Below are 23,606 nucleotides of genomic sequence, written 5' to 3'. Positions count from 1 at the left end.
GAGATCCTTTTATCTCTCTGTGTCAGCTTCTATATGTTCCTGTTCTCTGGTTTCTATTCCTTCAATGGCCTCTTGCATCTTATCCATTCTGCTTATAAATCCTTCCAGGGTTTGTTTCACTTCTGTAATCTCCTTCCTGAGATCTGTGATCTCCCTCTGGACTTCATCCCATTGCTCTTGCATTTTTCTCTGCATCTCTGTCAGCATGTTCATGATTTTTATTTTGAATTCTTTGTCAGGAGGACTGGTTAGGTCTGTCTCCTTCTTAGGTGTTGTCTCTGTGATCTTTGTCTGCCTGTAGTTTTGCCTTTTCATGGTGATAGAGATAGTTTGCAGAGCTGGTACAAGTGACAGCTGGGAGAGCTTTCCTTCTTGTTGGTTTGTGGCCTTCCTCTCCTGGGAGAATAGTGACCTCTAGTGGCTTATGCTTGGTAGCTCTGTGCAGACAGGGCTTCTGCTTCCTGCCCGGTTGCTATGGGGTTTATCTCCGCTCCTGCTATGGGCGTGTCCTGGCTGGGGCTGCTCCTCCAAAATGGTGGATCCCCGTTGGAGGGGGAGCGGTCGGGAGGCTATTTATCTCTGTAAGGGGCCTCTGTGCTCCCTGTTGCCCAGGGGGTTAGAGTGCCCAGAGATCCCCAGATTCCTTGCCTCTGGGCTAAGTGTCCTGTCCTGCCCCTTTAAGACTTCCAAAAAGCACTCTCCAAACCAAAACAACAACAGCAACAACGAAAGACAAAAAAAAAATTAATTAATTAAATAATTTTTTTAAAAAAGGGGAAAAACACGCGATTTTCTTTTTCCTCAGGCGCCAGTCTCAGGCACCTGCTCACCAGTCTTGCTGCCCTGTTTCCCTAGTATTGGGGTCCCTGTCCTTCTAAGGCTTCCAAAAAGCACTCGCCAAAAAAAAAAAAAAAATTCACTCCTGTTTCTTTGTTCTCTGGCGTCGGCCTCAGGCACCCGCTCACCAGTCCTGCCGCCCTGTTTTCCTAGTATCCAGGACCCCACGCATGCACTTTGTCTGTGCTCTGGTCCAGATGGCTGGGGCTGGGTGTTCAGCAGTCCTGTGCTCATTCTCCCTCCCACTCAGACCTCTGTCCTCCTGCCAGGAGTCGGGGGGAGGGGCGCTCGTTTCCCGCTGGGTCGGGGCCTGTATCTTACCCCCTTCACAAGGCGCTGGGTTCTCGCAGGTGTGGATGTGGTCTGGATGTTGTCCTGTGTCCTCTGGTCTCTATTTTAGGAAGATTTGTCTTTGTTATATTTTCATAGATATATGTGGTTTTGGGAGGAGATTTCCGCTGCTCTACTCACGCCGCCATCCTGGCTCCGCCTTCTATTTTTTTTTATTTGTCCCATTTTTCCTTGTTTCTCTTTTCCTCATATTAATTTCTAATTTATGTGTTGATAATAAATATGAAGTAAATATGTTGCATGGAAATCTTTCTGAACTGTTAAACTTTGTCTTGCACATGAATTCTTTCAAAAAAATTTGTACAAAGAAATTATTTTCCTGACACTTCTCTTGCTTTGCTCACAAATACATTTACTTACCTGTAAGAAATAAATGCCCAAATCCAAAATCTAGTAATGGGCTTTCTTTTTAAAAATTGATATCATAATTCAATTAATAACTATCAAGTATACGATTGAATGACTTCAGACTATCCTGTATCCTAATATTTTAATATGCACAATATTATTTTTCAGAACTTTGGCTTGCTAGTGTGTACACAATTATATAATATGGATTATTTAAGTACATATTAAAATTCTGCAGATGCACACTGGGACAATTGCCTGGATTCACAATACTATCTCATTCTGTGCTACACTATTTTCTTATTACCAGGGATGAGCAGGAAATGCAAGCAAGATTCAATCATAATGCAGCCACTCCCTAGCATGTCAGGCCATGGATATGAAATTAATCTAAGTTAAGTTAATGAGAATCTCATCCCAAGATTTGGAAAAAGATTTGTGCCCTTCTTTTTTGAAAAACTGCAAGGATGCAAGAAAGGTGCCATCATGTACCATGGCTTCAGTTTTGTGAAGAATGAAACATTTGAGAAACAAAGTAATATCAGAAGGTAAATTGAAAGAATGTCCTGGTGCTCATCACAGCTTCCATCTGATGAACGTGTTCAGATATACCCATTCCCTTAGTTCAATGATAGTAGCCAATGATTCTCCTTTTATGCTGTGGAGAGTTTGAGCTGGGTGTCTATCACAGTCAAAAATTAGCCTTAAATGGTGATATTAAAATATTGAAATGTATTTTTAGAAGAATATCCAAGTAGAATTTTTAAGAATTCTCTTTATTTCATTTTAATGATGGGTAATAACAAAATAAAATATATGACTACAGATATCAGCTTATTTACCTATGAGACACTAAAATGGATTATCAATTAATAATCAAATCACATTTAATAAATAATTCTAATATTTTATCATGAAAATATTTTTTTGGTAATATTTAGATAAGGAAAATGACTCACATTTTCTTTCATTATTTTCCACATTCATGTACTGAAAAGAAAAATGTTTACATGTGCTCTATATTCAAATAAAGTTGCTTGACTCAAGATGAGTGTAACTACACAGTAAAATTTTAGGTTGTAATTGAAATCTTCGTGGTCTTTTTCAAGGACTTTTTCTTGGATAAAATCGAAAAACATGATGCAAAAGGAATGGAAAGATGGGATATAATAACATAACTGAGGCTTGAAATCAAACATGGAATGTCAATGAGACTGTGAGAAATCCAGTTAATTCTGGATTTAATACTATATTGGGAGTTCAAAACATCTTTATAAAGTGAAAAAATAATTTTTTTACATTTTATTTTTTCTTCCCTAAGTTAACCAGTAATTAATACAATATTGTGCCTATCTGTTACACATTTTTTCACTTTCTCATATAATATAATCATCATCTTTTTGTGAGTAAATTGAAAGCACATCAATCTATAGATAATCATTTAAGGCACTGTGGAAGGTACTGCAGGCAGCATTGAATGGGCCAGTGATTTCAACACTCTCATTTACTTTTAAAGTGTTTATACTATACATATGACTTAAAATTTTCTATCCTCTAATTGGCAGAATTTTTTAAAAACAAACTAACCAGTTAGGAAAAAGGAAGTGTGGAGAGTTGAGGAAAAAAGACTTGTATTCTCAATATAGCCCACATCCACCTCCAAATACTTTCCATATATGAAACCCCTACATTATACTGTAACCCTTCTCTCTGGAGTGTTGACCTACAATCTGAGAAATACTGGCATTGATATATGAAATACACAGATAATGCAAAAAACTCATTTTACCAGATAGTTTCACCTTCTGCCCCCATCAATCATATTACAAAATCTGTCAACAGGAAGCAAATTGCCTGGCTTAAATTTCACCCCACTCCCTTCACATGGTCACTTTAGAGGAAGTGTTAATGACCAATATAAATGCCAAAAGTGAGCAGAAATAAAGATCTGGAGATACCATTCTAATTAATTAGCCTCAAAATAGCAATACTAAAGTATATCACAAAGCTTGTATTGAAAGAAAAAAATGAAAAAGCCTCCTGGGATCATGTTTTATTATGTCTTGAAGAAGACAATATTATTCTCCAGTACCTGTGTTTCTGCATCCTCTTTGCCTCTCCTTCTATAGCAATTCAGCTATTCTTCTCATCCAACTTCCCTTCTTTACTTCATCTACTGCCTGACAAAGGTCAACATGGCAAGGGATACAAAGACACTTGAAAGAACATATTTTAGGTATATAAAATTACACAGTAAATTCTAAATTACTCTGTTTGTCAGTTAGATAATGAATATTTATTGTGTGCCTGCTACCTACCAGACAGTCATGTATTCAGATGATAGACATGGTTAACAAAACAGTTCCTTTTCTCATGGACATGATACCCAACAATTAACAGAGAAGGAAAATTATTGTACCAGTATTTATTAGTATTGAGAAACTTTTGTGCAAAATGTTAGGTATAGTATAAACATTAATAACTTGTTCCTAAGCAGTACTATACAGATATAAAAGAACATAAAACAGACTTAGAAGAGGGAATAACCTTTTTAAGTTCTTAGACCTATTGCTAAAATTACATGTAAACTATCTGGACCATAGGTGATTGATTCAATATGTATTTAAATATAAATTAATGTCTACTGTTGCTCAAAATTATGTATCTTCATTTTAATGTTACAGCTAAACTTTGTGATCAATATTTGTAGCTTATTGCTTATAGCATCTCTTCTAGATTATTGTTGTGGTAATAGAATTAATTTCTCTTTGAGTCTATGTTCTCTCATGTAGAATCATCATAAGGGAATAAAAAAGAAATGTATTTCAGTAATGTATAGGAATCTGGGGTAAGTTTAATTAAAAATAAGTTGAATATAATGTGGTTAGTCTGCATGAAGCAGTAAACATGAGGACATCAATTTCAATTATGTAATCTGAATTCGACGTCAGCACAAATCTTTCAAAATATGATTTTAAATGTATGACTTCTTACATATGTTATGGATTGAATTGTGTACCCTCAAAAAGATACATTGAAATCTTAAGCCCCAGCAGCTCCAAATCTAAGCTTATTTGAAAACAAGATCTTTATGAAGTAAGTGAGTTTAAATGAGGTCATGCTCAACCTTAGCCCATTATGACTGGCATCCTTGTAAAAAGGGAACATTTGGGCATGGAGATAGACAAAAACAGAGGGAAGATGATTCAGGGGAAGATCCTGGCCTACCACCTTCAGAGGACGCATGGCCTTGCCAACACCTTGATCTCAGACTTCTGCTCTCCAGAACTAACTGTGAGACAAATATTTGCTTTTTTTTTTCAACCATCCAGTTCATGGTACCTTGTTACATAAATTCTAGGTATACATGACTTTCTACTAGAAGTCCTGTTACTTTTCTGATGTCTAGTTACCTATCTTCCATAATCTTAATTCTAGTTCATTCAAACTGAAACTGTTTTGTAAGGATAGCACATTCCTATATAGAAACAATATTGAATTTGTGAAGGTGTATACCACAGGCATATGCCAGATTCTTTTTATCAGTAGATATTACTGTGTTCTCTTACTTTCTGAGAAATGTGTATTTCATTTATGCAGAAAAATTGGATTAGGGTTTTCCATAGAAACAGCTAATGTAAATTTCAGAGATTTTTTTTTACTAGAATAATTTCTTTTCTCTTTGATTGGCTTTTAGTGAGAAAAAGGATTTTCTGTGTTCTTGTACACCTTGATTTGGATATACAATAGAAACACATCTTAATGCTAATATTGGGTCAAGGAAAAAATGCTTAAAGAGAAAGAGATATACTAAACCACATATTACATATAATTTGAACCACAGTAAATGAGTGCATTGTATAATATGTATTAGTTATAACTATCCACCAGGAGCTAAGAATGAAACAAAAAAGAATCAACTAAAATTTCTATTATAAATTATTCCATTATACTTGAGAAACATATTTTGTATCATGCTTTTGAATATTTGAGAAAGTAAATTCATTCTTTAAGCCATAATTCCTAGATTATTCTTATATATAATGTATATAATCTATTTGCATAATTGTAAGAATGATGAACATGTTTACTTCTCTCCTCCTCCTCAAAAATACCTTCCTTCTTCCTCTTTCTTTAGGTTCAAACTGAGATTTTTCTCTGATTCCTTGACTTAATTCAGTTTTGAATTCCTCAGACAGGTTAATCAGAAGACTGAAATTTGTAAAAGAGTATGCCTATTACACAATGCTAAAGCAATTGCGGCCTGCAAAGACATAGGTTGACAGCTCCCAAGGAAAGGCGAAAGTACATTAATGTTACCTGGATGGAAAACAAAACAAAACAAATCAAGAAGAATGCAAACCCATGGAGGCATAAAGAATATCAATCAATGATCAGAAGCAGAAACCTGGAATCCAGGACCTAGGCAAGTTGAACACAAAGGGAAGCACTATGAAGGATGTGGATAAGTGTGTAGATTATGGAGTTACACCACATTCACTGGCTGTATCTCTTAGTAGCTCTGTGATATTGAGCATTTGTTTTCTCATAAATTGAAAAAAAGTAATATTATTTATCTCATTAGTTTCTTAAAAAGTGAGATGACCTTTTTAAAGCTCTTAGCACACTCTAAGCATCTGATAATAGTCACAAATTAGCTAAGAGTAGTAGCCAGGTTAGCAGACAAAAATGGACCCATTACATAGTGAAACTGATCTTAGAATTATTTTCTGCATTTTTCTTCTAATCTAGCTTACTGGAATATTTTCTCAGTATATCCATTGGAACACAACACCTGTCATTTCCAAGTCATTATTGATTATATTTTCACCCAGACCCAGGGTTTTAAGATATCAATAACTTGATAACTCTAAAATTTGTATCTCCAGCTCTGTGTTCCATCTGGAATGTAGATTCAGTTTCCGACTCAGTTTATTCACATGATGTCTATAGGTTTCAGGTGGTCCCCAGGATCCTTAAAGCCTGGCCTCATTCCCTTGTAGAATGCCCTCCCCTTGAGTGTAGGCAAGACCTGAGACTTGAACATGGCAAAAATTATGGGATGACACTCTAGTGATTATGTAACATTATACATAATGTTACATAAGGCTCCATCCTGCTAACTGACTTGGTCTGAATCTTGCTCTCCTTAATGATTTAAAAGAAGCAAGATACCATAAATCCTAAGGCAACAAGGAAAGGAAGTCTGTCAATAATCTGAGTGAGTTTATAAGCAGATCCTTCCCCCATCAGGCTATGAAATAAGAACCCAGCTGTCTGACACCTTATTTGCAGGCTTGCAGAGAACCCAACTAAGCAATGTCCAGACTCCACTTGAACCCAAATATGTTTACCTCCATAGTAACTTAACATGCTGCACAAAAGCCTTCATCACCTTGCAAGAATTATTAACCTTATCCTTTGTCCTTTTCCCTAAAGCTAATTCTGGGACGGGGTTGGGGGAGAATGCTGGTTGCCTGATGGCATTTAGTTTGAAGAGCTGCTGTAGACATGGAGCCAACATGAAACACACCTGGACCCCTGGTGGCACCAAGAAATGCAATTAGCATATAATTCCAAGAAGTTTTGAGGCCCCTCCAATTTCTGCCCTACCCCCCACATTTCTTTGCCAATAGTATCTAACCCATCCTTGGCTCGATTGGGCAAGACAGATTTGGGAAAGGTCCCATGCCTTCTTATTGTGCTGCCCTTCTGATAATAAAGCTTTCTCTGCTTCCAACCCAGTGACTCAGAGATTGGCTTACTGTGCATTGGGCACGTGAATCTGGATTTGGAGGTTCAATAACACAGTGCCACAGAAACTGTGAAATAATAAATTTGTGTTGTTTTAAGTCACAGAGTTTGTGGTGATTTCTTATGCAGCACAGAAAATAAATACTGAGCCCTAACAGGCATCTTCTCATAAATGTATCCCGTCTGAAAGAGAATACTGACTTCCCTGCCACTCAAATCTGCATCTCTTCTAACATTGTCTAAGTTACTGGCCCCACCATTCACTCAGCTGATCAGGTAAAACATTTTGGGACATTCTAGATGGCTTTGTTCCTCTTGCAATCAAAAGTCCTATCAGTCTTATATATTTTGTCCAGAAGAGGAATACTTCTTATAAGCAATTGGTTCCATCCACCACGAATTCTTCCCTGGGCTAATTTAATAGCCCTTTTCTTCAATTCTTGACACTCTAGATGATAGACACAACAGCCAGAAGATTTCTTAACAGATAAATCATTTATCAGTTCTCTGCTCTCAAGCCTTCCAAACATTCCCATGACACCTGGAACAAATTCCAAAGTATTTATATGCCTTAGGCTCCAAATGATCTGACCCATGATTAACTCATCTTATATCCTACTTCTTCCCTTCTTTATTTCTCCAGTCACACTGATCCTCTCGCCATTCTTGAACATTCCAGCTTACTTTGGTCCTTTAATTTGTTGTCCTTTCTGCCTGAAATTACTTTTCCTTAAATATTCTCACGACTTGCTTTCTTTTTTATTCAAGCTTCTGCTCACATGTTATCTCCTCATACAGGCCTCTTATGAATGACCTATCTAAAGTAGAAAACTGCATGAGTCCCATTTCACTTATCTTAGGTTTTACTTTTTTTACAGTACTTGTCAAAATTATCAGGATAATTCCTCATTTATATTTTGTCTTCTCAGTAGAATACAAGTTAAATAATGCTACATAACTTACTGGCTTTGTTAATTTCTATATTCTAGAACATTCCATGACACAAAGTAAGTAGTTGATCTATTTGGCACAAAATTGTAGTTGAACCCCAAATAAGCCAAACTGAAGGGACAAAACAGCAGCAGACTCACAGGCACCAAGAAGGGACTAGTGGTTACCAAAGGGGAGGGGTGGCGAGGGCATGTGGGGAGAGAGGGAGAAGGGGATTAAGGAGCCCTCTAATTAGCAATCATAATATAGGTAGGTCACAGGGAAGGCAGTACAGCATGGAGAAGACAAGTAGTGACTCTATAGCATCTTACTATACTGATAGACAGTGACTGCAATGCAGGGTGGGGGTATTTGATAATATGGGTGAATGTTGAAACCACAATGCTGTTCATGTGAAATCTTTGTAAGACTGTATTTCAATGATACTTCCAAAAAAAATTGTAGTTGAAACCATTTTGGAATCCTTCCAAAATAGATATTCTGCAACAGTGCTTTTAGAAGTTCAAATTACCTCAGAGAAGGCATAAGAGTACATTTGAAACTTTTATTGTATATTTAATTTAAACTAATCAAGAGACTGTATTATGCTTTCATTTTTTATATTCTATCTTGAGAAATTATTTAAGTGAGTTATTCTCATGAACTAATGAATGTCGCAAATTGCAACTCTTAACTTTTCTGCCAGCATCTCAACAATCATATTTTACTCTCTATTGTCCATTTGTTGCCAGGAAGCTGCATCTGGGGAGGTTTCTCCCTGTGCACTAGGACTAGGTGCTGAAAGGGGTGTGCTCTTGATTCAGACTGGGAAAGAATTCTTGATCAAGTTGAACAAGTGTCAGCAAGAAAGAAATTCATTAAACAAGTGTAGAGCAAATATCAGCAGCCATGCAGGCAATAGAGAGCAAGGAAGAACAGAGGGAGAAAAGGAAGTCCATTAGGAACTGCTCAGCATAGGGCAAATCCCTTGCCAACTCCTAAAGCCAGGGTCACCAGGCATTCAGTGTCTGCTTCATCTGCACAGTACGGAAATTATATCCCTACCACCCAGAATTTGGGGAAGCTGCGGAGCACTGGATGGAGTGAGATTATGTTCTGAAAAACTTCTGCTTCCCTACTCACCTGAAATAAAACAGGGAGAGAGATAAAGGATTGTGTTAAGACTAGAAAGCTTAATGAAATAACAAAGAGACAAAGACACTTTCCACTGGAGGTGGAGTTCAGTGAGCTCTTGTCTTCATTATGAAAAAGAGTTCAGAGATGAACTGCGATAGGTTTATGCAGCAAAAAAGTTTATCTAATAAGACAGTACACACTCAGACAGGAGTGCAGGCAACCTCAGAGAGGAGGAGTACTTACGCATTTAGGGTTTGGGGTTTTCTAGGGCTTTTTGAGTAGGGGTCAGCATAAGGCATGATGCACGAAGGTGATTCATAATTCCTTTGACGTCTTAAGAATAGGGTTATTTAGGTGTCTGTGTTTATGCAGATCTTGGAATTCTTTACCCATGTTGGTTCATTTACACTCCAGAGGTCTGCCTCTTGTCCTGGTTACTTAACTGATTAAGGGACTGGAAGAAGAGGAAGAGCAAACAGATCAAGGTAAAAATTAAGATGGGCCTTTTTCTCAGGCTAAGTAGATTTTATAATGGCATGACCCTTGCACCATTTCCCTACTCTATCTTACAATTTAATGCAAAGAAACAAAAAATAGTGTGGCAGAAGAGTAAATAACTGATTCCTCAAGTATGTTAACAATGAGTATAGAAGTCAGGTCTGTAATGTTATTTGACAGAGGCCAGAGACTGTTCACAAGAGATCTGCTTGGGGTGACACAATCCATCATACTGCCATTGTTTGACAGTCTCAGACAAGGGAAAATACCTAGGAACTGCAAACAAATTTTCTCACTAACAAGACATTGCAATTTTTAGAATGCTGCATTTAGCATATTTTATTCACATATGCTCCATACGTCATAATAAAAAAAAGGAAGCCACTTTTTATACTGTTCATATTTTATTCAGATCATATTTGCCAACATAGTGGTATAATATGTTAATAAATTGAATCAAATGATTTTCCCCTCTCTTGGGTGAGCCAGTGCTTCACTGTTGGAGGAATGAGTTGCTTATATGATTGATAACAGAATCCACAACATTTCACCTCCGTGTCACCAGTTTGAACCCAACGTAGTTGAGCAACGAGACATTTGTTTTCATAGGCAGCTGTCAGAGTCTTGCAGGAAATGAATGGATAGTCTCTATTTGCTTACTGGACCTGAAATAATAGTTACTTGCAACCAGAAATAAGTTCTGCCATGAGTAAAGGCCTAGATTATCATTATACTAATATTACTTTTTTAAGCCATAAAGTTAATATATGCTTTTGGTTGGTATTCAGTTTCAACTAGAATTTTACTCTCATGAAAATTTATATTCAGTGTTTTCAATGTTCTCTACATAAAATAAGTATTATTTTAGATTTTTAATAATTAAAACTTAAATGTGGTACAGTACTGAAGGGGAGTAGAATGTGCCACACCAAAATATCTCTTTGACATGGAAGGGAACAAATTTTGCCATCCAAAAATAAGCCTCTTCGGCATATGGATTATTTCAAGCTGATTATTTTTAAGAAACTGCAAACACAGAAGAGAAGTTCTGAAAACCTAGTAGAACTTATCCTTTGTTAAGAGATATTTACATGTGTAAAGATATCTCCATTTGTAAGGGTGTCCCTCCAGCTATACTAGGAAGAGGGGATGAATCAATTTCTAGAAAATCTTATCAATAGAAAAGATTACTTAAATCTGCATAACATGTTACTTTTGTTTAATGTGTTTTTCCTGGTAACCTCCCATAAATGATTGCCCATCCCCAGCATCTTTTGTTGTTTTGGTGTAAAATGATATTTAAGGTGAGAGCTTCAGCCATTTCAGGGAGTTATTTAGTATTCCTGGGCCTTTGCCATGCGTACATGAGGTATATGTATCATTAAACTTTGATTTTTTCCTGTTAATCTGTCTCATATCAATTTGATTTCCTAGACCAGTAGAAGAAACTTAAAGGGTATAAGGAAAATTTATCTTCCTCAATAGGCATAAAGATTATTTTAGGCTGATTAGTTTTAAGAAATTGCAAACATAGGCAAAGCTCAATAACCAAGTAGAAGGCATACCTCTGTAAGAGACATTTACATTCATAAGGGAAATGTTCACTTATAAGAATGTCTCTCCCAGTACCAGGAAGAGAAAGATGACCACACCTTTAGAAATTCTTTTTTATGGAGAAGCACCGAGTTAGATGTGCATATCAACCATATAGCTGGTGACTATGCTTCTCCTGGTCACCTTTCATAACTGGCCATCCCCACTCAATATCCTACTTTCATTTTTTAGCTGAAGATTATATTTCAGGTGGTGACTTGGGCTATTTGGGGGGAATTACTCAGTTTTCCTGAGTATTTTCCATGCACACAGAAGATATACATGTTATTAAACTTTTGCTTTTCTCCTTTTAATCTGTCTTTTATTTAGGAGTGGGGGATACTTAGCAAAGAACCTAGAAAGGTGGGAGGAAAATTATGTTATCTCCCCAAAAGTAATGAACCAAATATGCATGTGTTGGGTAGGAAAATAGACATGAGCAGCCAGAAAAGGGAAGATTAAGACTCAAAGAGAAAGACCCCCAGATAAGGTTCAAAGAAAAAGCTACCCAAACTCTGCCCAGGTAAGGGGTCTGTGGGTAAAACTGCAAAATTTCCAGAATCTCTCACCTGGCTTTATAGAGCATCTCCATATCAATAGGTGTTTCCAAGGGGTGGAGAGAAGTAGTCTCTATACCATCTCTATATCAAAGGTAATGCCATGGGTGAGTGAGGGTTTATCTGGACCTGAGAAGCTGGGTGAAGCTCTTGTCTTCTTCTGCAGCTGGATTGAGAGAGACATAGGACAACTGCTTGTAAAAAATAAATGGGTTTCTCCCACTTTATTTCTCCCTTTGACTGATTTCATTTTCAAAGGCAGTTTGCCCTGGGATTTCTCCTCCCTGGATTTACATCTGGCAGTAGTTGGCAGGACCTCTGAACCTGAAATCTGTCTACATGGGTGAGACCCTTGGGTGGGCTGCCCTAGAGATAGTGGGGAGATGCCTGGAACCACCCCCTGTGGATAGTTGGGAGGCCCCGGTGACTGCAGCGGCAGAGAGTGCAGCTTCACATGGGAGTCTCCTATCTGTGTAGCTTCCAATTTGGGAGCCCCTAGTGGGGAACTGGTCTAGGGTAAATCACCTCCAAGAGGGGTGGGAATTTCCCCATAACTAGGGAAGGGTGAAGACACCAGAAGCTGCAGAATTAGCTCTCCATGAGATAGAAGACTGCTTAGAGGCCCTGAACGGCCACGTAGCAGCTGGCATTATAGGGTCTCTTTTCCTCGAGACAGTGGAAAATGTTATCGAGGAGACAGGGGTATATAGGAGAGAGAGAAGACTATTGAGGAGAAAGAGAGGGTTACTGAGAGGGTCATCAAGGAGATGGAGGGACTTCAGCAGGAGGGAGACACACTTTGGCATCGCTTGGACGAGCTGGGTGATGACCTATGGGATGCCCTTAAGTAAGAGAGACAGTTACTGAGAAAATGGATCATGCTCCTGGAAGATTCCTTAGCAGTGGTGAGGGGGAAGCGGCAGCAAAAGCTGCATTGCAGGAGACTGTGGGGGAGGGGGAGGCAAGAGCAGTGCCTTCAGCCTCAGAGATGGTGGAGACTGGCAGAGATGAGGAGGCGGGGCCATGGGCCGATCTGCTGCCAGGCCACCGCCTGAGGCACCAGCCTCTCCTGTTTTAAAGGCCAGCCTGGCTATAATTTAAAAAAATATAAATAATCGTGGGCTCCTCGGGGGGTGGGAGGCAGAGACCCCTCCCCAGGATGTGGAGCACTCCATCCTCCGTCCCATGCCCAGAATGAACTGGTGGGCATGAGCGTCCAGTATAGGCAGAAGCTGTCAGAATCTCTGCCTACACAGCTTTTATGTCTCTGGGATATGGGTGTGGAAAACATTGTTATGTCAGGTACTGAGATGAGTAGTCTGGCTTCCCTGATGACTCACCCTACCCCCTGGCAGCAGTTGCAAAAGGCCTGTCATGCCTCAGGGAATCAGACACTTCTGGAATGGCTCACAGCTGTCATCAGGGCAGTTTGGTCTAATCAGGGTGCTTTACCATATTTACCCACTCGCTGGAAAACATATGTAGAGCTCCAACGGGTATTGCAGGAATTGGGCATGAAAAATATCATTTATAATATGGACCCCTGGGGCCTGGATGAGGAGTTGTTCACAATAGGAAGAAGAAATCTGGTTCTGCATACAGCTCCCATATCTCTCTTTGTACTTCTAGTGACTACTCTTGCCCCCCACATAGCGCAACCCATAAGTGAGGCCACTCATACTTTAGCAGATTTGGGGAGGTTGAAACAATAAGGGTGCAGAAGGAAATATGGGCTATGACCGAAAGAAGTGCAAAAGGCCTTGTGAAGGTCTCAAGGACCCAGAAGTGGGTTGATTTAATAGAGTCCAGGATAGCAAAAGAAAATCTTGATGGGCAGCCCAATAGGATCTTGTTAGAACTGTGACACCAATTAAAGCCAGAGCAGCAGTTCCAGCCCCTGAGGTCTAAGACACGGAAACCAGAATCAAAGCCTCATGCCTAGCCTGTGTCCCTGCTAAACTTGCTGGGAGACAGTACTCAGGATTCACCTGGGCCCTCACCCACACAGGAGGATGATTGGCTATCGTGGTTCAACTGAGTGGGGGGGGGGTGAGGGTCCCTACCTTGGGGGTTGTTGTGGGCACCAGAGGCCACATGTAGAATTACCAATTCATTGGACCCCTGTGAATAAATAACATGTCCTGGTGCTGGTGGACACAGAAGCTGAGCATTCTCTGATTTGTGGCAACCCTGAGCATTTTCTCAGGACCCCTCCATGATAGATGGCTATGGGGGTAAGGCAATTAGAGTGAAGAAAGCCCAAATCCCACTGGGGAGAGGGCGTTTACTGCCAAAGGAGTATACTGTGTACATTTCTCCCATCCTGGAATATATTTTGGGGGTAGATATCCTGCTGGCCATGTGTTTAGAGAACACTGCAGGTGAGTTCCGACTGAGGGTACGTGTGATAAAGGCAGTTCTGAGGGGACATGCTAAGCACCCACCTGTAGCTCTGTCTGTACTTCATGGGTGACAAATACTAAGCAGTATAAATTGCTTAGGGAGTACAAGGAAATTGGAGAAACTCTACAGGAGTTGGAGAAGGTGGGCATCATAAGGCCCACTCAATAGCCCTTTTAATTCCTCAGTGTGGCCAATGAAAAAGCCAGATGGCTCCTGGCATATGACCAAGGACTACACACAGGGAATTGAATAAAGTCACACCCCATTTGCATGCTGCTATCCCCTCTCTAGCAGCCATTATGGACACACTCAGTCATGAACTGGGAATGTATTGTTATGTTTTAGACCTTGCTAATGCTTTCTTCTCTATTGACATAGCACAGGAAAGTCAGGAACAGTGTGCCTTCATGTGGGAAGGCTGACAGCAGACATCCACTGTCCTTCCATGGGGATACCTCCACAGTCCCACTGTTTGTCATGGACTTGTACCCCAGGACTTGGCCAAATGCAAGAAAAAACAAAAGGTGTGGTTGTAACACTACATTGATGATATTATGCTCACATCTGATTCTCTTTCAGATTTAGAACGGGGCAGTTCCTAGACTGCTGCAACGTCTATAGGAGAAAGGATGGGCTGTGAATGGCACCAAGGTTCAGGGACCTGGTTTGTCTGTAAAATTCTTGGGGGTTCTCTGGTCGGATAAAACTAAAGTTATCCCAGAAGCAGTCATACACAAGGTTCAGGCTTTCCCCACCCCTACCCCTGTGGCAGTATTACAAGAGTTTTGGGGTCTTTTGGTCTCCTGGAGAGTGTTTATCCTGCACTTGGCACAAATTCTGAAGCCCTTATACTGGTTGGTATGAAAAAGCATCAGGTGGGACTGGAATGAGACATGTGCAGCTCCTTTTACTGCTGCCAGGCGGGAAGTCAAGGCTGTCTACCCCTTGAGTGTAATGGACTCATCAGGACCCTGTGAGCTAGATGTTCATGTAATCAAGGATAGTTATGAATGGGGTCTTTGGGAGCAGCTTGAACAGACACACCAATCTACTGGATTCTGGTCACAACTAAGGAAAGGAGCAGAGGTCCGGTACTCCTTGATAGAGAAGCAACTGGCTGCTGTGTAACACACCTTGCTGGCTACAGAGCCCATCACTGGAACAGCTCCAACCAAGTAATAACCATCTATCCCATCATGAGTGGTGGGGGCAAGACTAGACTCAAAGGGCACAGAGGGCATTGCACAGACACCTACACTGGCCAAATGGGGCACATATTTACAGCAGTGCAGTGCCCTTTCTATTGGCCCCTTAAGTGGAGAACTCCAATGCTTACTGGGGCCAGTGTCCTATACCGGTGGAAAGCAGGAAGAACTTGCATTTGAGCCACTGGTAGCCGAGAGTCCTTATCATGAGGGAAAAGCCCCTATACCTGAAGATACTTGGTATACATATGGCCCCAGTCATGGGCAGCCCCCAAAGTGGAAAGCTGTAGTTTTCTATCCTAAGACTGAGAAGATATTGATGGAGGATAGAGAGGGGAAGAGCAACCAATGGGCTGAGTTGTGGGCAGTATGGCTCCTGATCACCCAGGACCCCTCCCCTATAGTTTGCAGCACTGACAGCTGGGCCGTCTATTGGAGCTTGATGCTGTGGCTACAGACATGGTACCATGCCACCTGGGTGGTCGGTCACTGGCCCCTTTTGGGGCAAGAGTTGTGGCAAGACCTATGGGCCTCTGGTCAGACTAAGACTCTTACCATATATCATGAGTGGCCATTTGCCTTTGGCATCTGCAGGGAATGGTGAAGCAGACACATTGGTCCAGGTGCGCTGGTTAGAAGGAAAGCCTGCCTCTGATGTGGCCCAATTGTTACATCAGCATTTGTTGCACTCGGGGCAAAAGACAATGTGGGTTGTAGCCTGTTGGTGGAGTTTGCCATTGACCCTTGAAGAAGTCAGCAGAGTCCAGAAGGAGTGTCTTCTGTGCTTTAAGGGGAACTTAACACCAAGTCCCGCAACAACATGGGACAATGGTAAAGGGGCTGATACCCCTTGTCAGGTGGCAGATAGACTATATTGGGCCTCTGCCTGTACCAGAAGGTATCAGTATGCCATGACTTGTGGGGACATGGCTACTGAACTATTGGTTGCTTTTTCTGCACATCATGCAGATCAGCAAACCACCAAGAGGGGCTTAGGGTGTCCCTTTGTAGCCTATTGCCGGCCTCAGGTGATTGAGCACAATAAAGGCACCCTCTTTACTGGACATGCATTACAAGAATGGGTGCACACTTTTTATAATAGCCAAGATATGGAAGCAACCTAAGTGTCCATCAGTAAATGAATGGATAAAGATGTGGTACATATACACAACGGAATACTATTCAGCCATAAGAAAGAAAGAAATCCTACCATTTGCAACAACATGGATGGAGCTGGAGGACATTATGCTCAGTGAAATAAGCCAGGCAGAGAAAGACAAGTGCCAAATGATTTCCCTCATTTGTGGAGTATAACAATGAAGCAAAACTGAAGGAACAAAATGGCAGCAGACTCAGAGACTCCAAGAATGAACTAGTGGTTATGAAAGGGGAGGGGTGTGGGAGGGTGGGTGGGGAGGGCGGGAGAAGGGGACTGAGGGGTATTATGTTTAGTACACATCATATGGGAGATCACGGGGAGAACAGTGTAGCCCAGAGAAGGCACATAGTGGATCTGTGGCATCTTGCTGCATTGATGGACAGTGACTGTATTGGGGTATGGGTGGGGACTTGATAATATGGGTAAATGTACTAACCACATTGTTTTTTCATGTGAAACCTTCATAAGAGTGTATAGCAATCATACCTTAATAAAAAAATTTAAAAAAAAAAGAATGGGTGCACAATTAGGAATAAAGTGGAAGTTCCATGTACCATATAACCTTACCAGGGCAGGCATGACAGAGAGGTACAGTGGTTTGTTGTAATCTGGCCTGAAGTTGGACACCAATAGTCTATGGGGCTGGTCAGTTCAACTATGGACAGTGCTATGGTATTTGAATGAGAAGCCCCAAAAAGAGGCCTTGAGCTCTGTGGATATGCTAACACACATTGCTCTCCTATACAACTTCATGTGCAAACCAAAGAGCAGTTATTGAAGCCAGGATATGGCCAGCAGAGCAACATCCTGCTGCCAGCACCTACTGCATTAAACCCTGGAGATAGTGTTGAATGGACTTGGCCCTGGACATTTCGACACATGGACCAGTGATGGCTGGCTCTTCTGGCACCTTGGGGAAAAGGCCTGGAAGCTGGCCTCATGTATATTCCTGGAGTAACAGCAGAGTGACCCCCAAAGATCATGGTAGTGTATGCAAAACATCCAGAAGGTAAGAGCATATTCCGGGGAAGTTTTGTTTTATCTTTATGGCCAGTGCATGTACTTGCTGTAGCCCTGTATGTTGACCCATCCATAACACCCACAGGGAGGGAGCTGAAAGTCTGGTATACTAGACCAGGATGAGATCCCATTCCTGCCACTGTTTTATCACAGGACCACTCTCTTGCATGTATCCTAGCTGGTGTCATTAAGACATGTATCTTGTGAGGATACAGAGAAAGGGGAACCCTGCTGGTGGGAATGTAAATTAGTTGAACCATTATGGAAAGCAATATGGAGGTTCCCTCAAAAAACTAGAAATATCGCTGGACCCAGGAATTCCACTCCTGGGAATTTACCCAAGGAAAACAATATCCCAGATTCAAAAGACATATGCACCCCTATGTTTATTGAAGCACTATTTACAATAACCATGATATGGAAGCAACCTAAGCATCCATCAGTAGATAAATGGATAAAGAAGATGTGGTACATACACATAATGAAATATTATTTGGCCATAAGAAGAAAATAAACCCTACCATTTGCAGTAACATGGATGGAGCTACAGAGTATTATGCTCAGTAAAATAAGCCAGGCAGGAAAGACAAGTACCAAATGATTTCCCTCATTTGTGGAGTATAACAACAGAGTAATACTGAAGGAACAAAACAGCAGCAGACTCACAGACTCCAAGAAGGGACTAGTGGTTACCAAAGGGGAGGGGTGGGGAAGGGAGGGTGGGGAAGGAAGGAGAAGGGGATTGAGGGGCATTATAATTGGCACACATGGTGTATGTGGGATCACAAGAAACTAGCACAGAGAAGACAAATAGTGACTCTATAGCATCTTACTAAGCTGATGGACAGTGACTACCATGGGGTGTGGGGGGTACTTGATAATAAGGGTGAATGTAGTAACCACAATGTTTTTCATGTGAAAAACCTTCATAAAAGTGTATATTAATGATACCTTAATAATTTAAAAAAAGCATTTATCTTGTCACCCTTAAGGTTATTTTCTTCTATAGTTCTTGTGGCCGGTATGTGGCCCCTGGCTGCCGCTGCCAGGTGATGATTGCTCTGAACCCTCTACCTCTTCAGCTACTGCCTGCCTGTGGAATGCACGAGCTATGGACTTAAACTGCACAGGACTTTGAACCCAGCTGAATCCTCCTGCTTGAGGATTATCATGATTTTATTGCTTTTTGCTATTGTCTGTCATTAGTCTGGTTACAATGCTCCAGTTTTCTCACCCAGGGACCATTGTAGAAGATGGGGAACAAGTAGATGGTAAGGTGAGATTTTTGGAGGGGTGGCCTGTGGGTAAAATTGCAGTATTTCCAGAATCTCTCTTCTGGTTTTAGTGCATCTCCATATCAACAGGTGTTTCCAAGAGGTGGAGAGAAGTCGTCCATCTCCATATCAATGGGTAATGATGTGGGCAAGCCAGGGCTTATCTGAACCTTAGAGGTTGGAGGGAGTATTTGCTTGCTTCTGCTGCAGCAGGAGAGATGCGGGCTGATTCCTTGTAAGCAATATACAGGTTTTAAACTTTATTTCTGCCTTTGACTGATTTCAGTTTCAAAAGCATTTTCCCCAAGGATTTCCCCTCCCCGGATTTACAGGGTCCCATGTGAAGACAACAAAAGCTTTGCAGGGATATAACTTTCTTTCCAGCCAGATCTCAAGGAGGCCACAATTGAACAGAACTAAGAACTTCCCAAATCACCCCTCAGGATGGGGAAAAGACATGCTCACTGAGAGGAATGGCTATAATGAAAGTCCTGCAAATCAAGTAACCCCTCCTTGTCAATCAAAGAGGTGCCTCCTGATCAGAATGCAATATATAGACTGAGGCCTTTGTGTATCTTGATTCTGGCCTGTTCCTGCCTTGGAGTGTAACCAAATAAAACTTCCACTCTGCTTCGCCATTGCATCTACCACCCAATTCTTTGTTGTAGTGGGACAAGAGAACAAACTCAGCCTGTAACACATGTATTAATTAAGGTTTTGCCTTAGATTTATTTTCATTTCTCAGAGGTTGGGATGTCACTTTTTGGAAAATTTAAGTAGGTTTTATCATATTTTAAATTAATTTAATAATTAAGTAATGTAAAAAACTCAGAAGAATGTTTTCTAAAGAGATTTCAAGATGAGAGAAATTACATCTTCCTCTATTAGACTGACACGTGATACAATGGGTGTGTTAGTCAAAGTGAGTCAGGTAAATTGGGCCCCCCTTTTCCCTAGAGGCTATCAAAATATATGTAATGGAAAAAAAGTTATTTTTCATAGATAATTTAAAAATATATGTTATTTGTAAGAGCCTCCCGTGTTTTTGCTATTAATGGTGGAGGCTGTCATTATGTTAGAGTAGGTATAGCCAGACATGAGCAGGGATGGGGAAAATGGCCTACTGTTTACATTCTTTACAATCCATGTAAGCTATTCTTGTGGGGTGTGTGGAATGAGGGGATAGATATCAGACCAGCAGAAACCAGCCTGTTCCAATATAGAGAAGAAGTTGACTCACACTTCACCCTGAAATACATTATATAATTTTTAACATGGACAAATCATGCCTCTTTACCATTAAAATAATAAAAAACACACATCTCTGCACCATGACAGTTTCAATGAGAATCAAAAATAGCCAAAAATTTCCCCAAACAGGTTGGAGGTGGAGCAAGCCCAAACTCCAAGAAGCCCCCACCTGTTCCCTTGGAAACCTATCTCCACTTAGTCAACAGGCATCTTCCTTTACATAAAAAGGCTCCCTACTCTTTCCTCAGGTGACTCCTGCAGGCATCTAACCACACTCAGCTCTCAGGTATGTACTTTCTCTTTTCTTTTAATTCTTGTTTTCCAATAAACTTAAAGCTCAACCATTTTTATATCCATCCTTGAATTCTTTCTTATAACAAAACTAAGAACCCATTGCTGGAAACAATAAGAGCTTTTTAAAAATATTCCATTTGTCTTTCCTGGCACAGAGTAGGGTGTTACAACTTCTGCCCCTTTTGAAGTTAGGTGTGGACATGTCATTTGCTTTTTGTGCTTTTTGGATATGTGAGTGGGAATGACATGTGTCACCTTTCCTGCTGTTGCCATGATTATGGAAGCACGAATCCACCTAGTGCAAACCTCTCCTACTAACTTGCAGTGAGCATGTACAATGAGCAGGAATTTTTTTTTTTAATATTAAGCACTTGAGATTTAGGGGCCATTCATTACCAGGTAATAACATAGACTATCCTGACTGACACAAAGCTATTTCACAGACATGACATTGATATCAAATTTTGTCTGTGGGGATGTAAAAGTAGAGAAGCCTGAGGGCTAAAATATACAGCATAATAACGGACTAAGCTGAAGCAAAAGATGAGAGAATTAGAGGAAGAGCTCTGAAGAGGATATCACATAAATTATTAGGAGGGAGGCGGAACAGGACCTCACTGTCAGGCAACTGAGACAAAAGACATAGGAACTGATTCCCCAGGGAGATTTTTAAAGAAGTGAAAATGAAAATATTATGTGGTATATAGTGGGTGACCCATGCCCCTTTAAAGGTCTTTGGTAAAATCTTTTTTGCTCACTGCTCCTCTGTGGAGTGTATTTTCTTTGGAGGACTAGGGGAAAAAGTTTCGAGGTTACCACAGGAAGAAATGAGAAGCTACCAATGGGAGGCAATCAACACAATTTCTTTCCCAAAGTGTAAACCAAAGGAATACTTTATGTGGCTAGAAATCTATAGACTTTTGTTTTGATTGATTCATTTTAGGTATCCATAAATACTGCAAATACTAAATATTGATTCAACTACAAATTGTGCATACGTGTATTGGGACTATAGGAATGGGGAAAGTGTGTGATAGGAGGGGAGGAGCCAAAGAGAAGAAATAAAACCTCATGCAAGCAATTCAATAAATATCTGTAACTGGAAATATCAGTTATGTACATGTAATTTGAATATGGACTAACACGCTAGAATAAGCAATTAAATGAGATGAAAGAGCTTGTGTCTGGGTACTGGGACTTGGGAATGAGTAAGAGTGAGAAATGTATGGAAGAATCAATCAATCCTTCAAAAAGTTATACTCATTATTTGACAAAAATTAAATGGAAAAGTAAAATTAAATAACAAATGTTATTTAATTAAATAACAAAAGTAAAATTAAATAACCATCTCATTTTTAATCATCTAAATTTGTTTTGATGTCTTTGACTTTTTTAATACTTAATATTATTGTGACTATCAAAGAAAATATGTGCTCATTTTACAAAAATGCAGAAAATTATCATTCTAACTTGGCTGCACTTCCCTAACCAATGTGCAGAGCTATTCCACCTCACACAGGAAACGATGATCTCAAATGAAATAAGGAACCACTCAACAAAACATCAGTGTTTTGCTTGAATACTGAGGCTATCTTTCATATCAGTATCCACAGGGCATAAAGAACCAGCTTAATACATAAATACAAATAGAAAATTTCCAACTGACAGTTGAATGTGAGAAGAGTCAGTGCAGATCATCAGAGCACAGAGCAATGCATTCTATTCAGAAAAGACTTGAAATGATAAAAAAATTCATTACTTGTGGCATTTACACAATTATCGTGAGAAACACAAGAATACTCAACTAATTTATCTCACTGAAGACTTTTTGATTCAAGTAAAAAAACAAAGGAAGGAAACAGACAATGGTAGACATTTTTTCCCTTCCTTTTTACCCCTTGCTTCCTTCCTTCCTCCTTCTCTCCTTCTCTCTTCCCTTTTTTCTTCCTTCCTTCTGTTTTTGTAAAAAGCAGTGAAGGAAAGGTAATTCTTCGTAAGTAAAAATGTTCCTCTTCAGGAAACAGTTGTTTCAGGCTCAGGATTCAGCATCCATCAATCTCAGCTGAGGAGCAGAGGGGAGGGAAACAGGATTTACCAGGCACTTTTTTGGTGGCTGTGACCTCCAGGGCTTACCATTCTTGTTGATGTTGTTTTTTGACTTGTAGTTTTCTAATGTTTCCCACTAAATCGATTATTGCCTTTAGAAGTAATTTCATGGCTTTTGAAGTACTATAGCTTTATCTTTCTAACCTTCATGGTGCTGTGAAAGATTGGTCTCATTTCTTGTTAATTCTGATTCTTCTTTGAGGTTATTCTTTCACTCTCCAAGGGAATCATCAGGTATCTTTTTATTAGTCTTACACATCATGCCACCTCTGGGGAACTTGTACTATCCAATTCATCTTTTCTGACAATTGCCAAAATAAATGGTAGCCAGAGCACTTGTTTTATTTCTGTGAACTTATTTTATTGCTTGCCACCTTTCACAGCAGTGAGCAGTAATAAAGAACAAATAGACAAGGATTACCTTTTTCCAATACTATATATAATGGTCAGTTTTAAATCATTTTAGTGGTAAAACTTTTGAAAGAATAGTTTAATTCTACATTTTTATCTGACATATTCATTTCTTCTTATATGTGGCAGCAAAGGGTAATGGAAGAAATAACTCACTAGTATTGGAGTCTAGATTCTGGTCCCAGCCCTAAATATGAGCTCACACAATTACTGAAGTCCTCCAAACTTCGGTTATATAATCCTTTGGTTATATAATCTATAAAATATAGGAACTGACCTCTGGGAAGCTGGCTGGTTTTAATAGATTGCATTTCCAGTAAGAAAATACATCCCCATTTGCCAAGTCTTTAAACACCAACATGTTCACTCAAGAGTATATTTTACTATTAAAATGTATCCAAAAGATAATGTTATGTTCAAATGTCTCTATTTTTAGAGACATGTTTTATTATAAAATGTATTTTTCATATGTACAATT

Source organism: Manis javanica, chromosome 6, assembly GCF_040802235.1.
Source record: "Manis javanica isolate MJ-LG chromosome 6, MJ_LKY, whole genome shotgun sequence".
Lineage (NCBI taxonomy): Eukaryota > Metazoa > Chordata > Mammalia > Pholidota > Manidae > Manis > Manis javanica.
This window is presented reverse-complemented; position numbering follows the sequence as displayed.